Here is a 2,500-nt window from a genome sequence, read left to right on the forward strand (position 1 = left end):
TCCCGTTTTATTCTATGGGATATCTGTAACCAATTAGATATTCAAGAAGATTTAGATCAATTACAGCAATGGTCTGAAAAGTGGCTAATGAAATTTAACACAAGTAAATGCAAGGTAATGCACATAGGTAAAAATAACAGTAAGTACGATTACAAGTTATTTGGAAATTCGTTAACAAAAGTGGATAGTGAAAAAGATCTCGGCGTAATTATCAGTAACGACCTCAAATCATCCAAGCAGTGTATTTCAGCCTCTGAGAAAGCAAATAAGATTCTAGGACTGATTGCGCGATCTTTTGATTTCAAAAGTCCATCACTCATTAACAAGTTCGTTAGTTCGTCCACATTTGGAATATGCTGTTTCCGTATGGTCACCGAATCTCATTAAAGACATTGACAGACTGGAAAAAGTACAACGGCGAGCCACAAAACTGATTCCAAATATCAAAAATAAATCATACGAAAATCGACTAAAACATATGAATCTGTTTTCCCTAAAAAAGTGTAGACTCAGAGATGACTTGATACAGGTCTTTAAGATTTTAAAGGGAATTGACAACATCAAAAGTGACCAAATTTTCACATTGAATGAGAATCAGACAAGAAACAATGGTCTCAAACTGTCCGGAAATAGATTCAATTTGGAAGTAGGTAGAAACAACTTTGCCAGCCGTGTAGTTAATGAATGGAATAAACTTCCTGCACAGGTAGTGCAATGTAGTTCAGTTCGAAGCTTTAAGAATCATTTAGATAAACACCTAAGCAAGATGCTGTAACGATTATAATTTATTTTATATTATTTGTTTTTGTTTTGTTATCATTTGTCTGTTTGATTTTCATTTATTATTAGTTATATGTCAATTTATTATTATTTACTATTTACCTGTTTGTTTATTATTTAACTATACCTATGCATTTATTTATGTATTTTATTTGTTATTTACATTATTATAGTTTTTATTCATTATTTTATTATTAATATGATTTTTTTCGCATCCGACCTAGATATGGACCAAAAGGTCTCCTGTCGACATGCTCCGCCTTTGTAATCCTTTGTAATCCTTTGTGATGTGTTATGGTTGATTGGGTCTGATAGCCATTGACCATGTGACAGATATAAATGATTCGTTTTGGAGGTAAACATTGATTCAATATTTGTTCAGCGGAATATTTTTCCTCCCGAATATGACTCAAAATGATTAAATTATTTTGGACGTATTTCACAGTTCTTTTATGTTCTTATGACTTGGTTTCGTTAAAGCAGAAACCACTCTGAAATTTCTTATATAAAGCATTACCCTAGTAAAGATAATGCAAATAATGAAAAAAAAAACGAAAATTCACCATAAAAACAATCTTTGATGATTTGAGACGACGATATCGCCATGCTTATCGCAGAGAGTGTCGGCAAGCGGCATAATATATTTCAATTACTCGCTCATTTACCTTATCTAAATTTGACAGCTTTGCTATAAAGTCAAGAGATGACGGTGATAACGGTGATATCGTCGTAAAAGATATATAATATATATATATATATATATATATATATATATATATATATATATATATATATATATATATATATATATATATATATATATATATATATATATATATATATATATATATATATCTTTTCCCGGTGGTGGTCAGTTGAGGCACATTTTTCGTTCTGGTAGCAGCACTACATGTCGCATGATTGCCCGTGACTAAACTGACTTTCTCGCTAGTGACAAGAATGGTGGTAAAAAATAAATAAATAAATAAATAAGCAAATAAATATAAATAAATGAATAAAAAATAGATAAATGAATAGATAAATAAATAAATAAAACTGAATCGGTGACCACCGAGTTTCGTTATGGGTCCCTAATCCTCGTGTTAGCCGTGTGTGGCGTCCCTGCAAGGGCAGCAAACTGGAGTCCGGGAGGATGAGCAATGTCCCAGTGCTGAAGTTTCTCTGAGATGCCTCCATGGGGCTAGTGCCACGCTTCTAGTGTGGGGAGATTTGCAATCTGTACCCGACAAGTCAACCAAGACCGATACACTGGCTGCCGAGGTAGTGCAAACGAGGCACAAGTACGTCGAACCAAGCCACGGGGGAACCTCCGGCAGAATCTCCATGTGGACGCTTGGAACATTCTTCCCCGGGTAGTGATGAGATCAGTAGTGAGAATTACACCTACTTTTCGGGTTACAGCAATGGGGTCTAACTCAGGGGTGGGGGAACCTCCGTCAGAATCTCCGTGTGTACGCTTGGACCTTCTTCCCGGGTAGTGGTGAAATCAGTAGTGAGAATCACACCTTCTTGTCGGGTTACAGCAATGGAGCCTACCTCTGGGGTGGGGATGGAGTATAGCTGTAGGAATACCTAACTCACTAGTTCACCTATATTAGGTTGATGAGCGCATGATGTTAGTGAATTTGAAAGCACGCCTTGGTTTTCATCTCCAGTGACGGATCTGATCGACTATAGTCAAGCTTGATACAGAACATCT

General features: G+C 35.6%; 1 protein-coding gene across 4 annotated transcripts in view; it reads right to left on the bottom strand.

The window, feature by feature from the left end:
* LOC143035118 (solute carrier organic anion transporter family member 74D-like) overlaps positions 1-2,500 on the bottom strand; it is a 393,158-nt gene that overhangs the window by 310,110 nt on the left and 80,548 nt on the right. The window lies entirely within an intron of this gene.

This window comes from Oratosquilla oratoria, chromosome 18 (genome assembly GCF_046742065.1).
Source record: "Oratosquilla oratoria isolate Oo_2021 chromosome 18, ASM4674206v1, whole genome shotgun sequence".
NCBI classification, from domain to species: Eukaryota; Metazoa; Arthropoda; class Malacostraca; order Stomatopoda; family Squillidae; genus Oratosquilla; species Oratosquilla oratoria.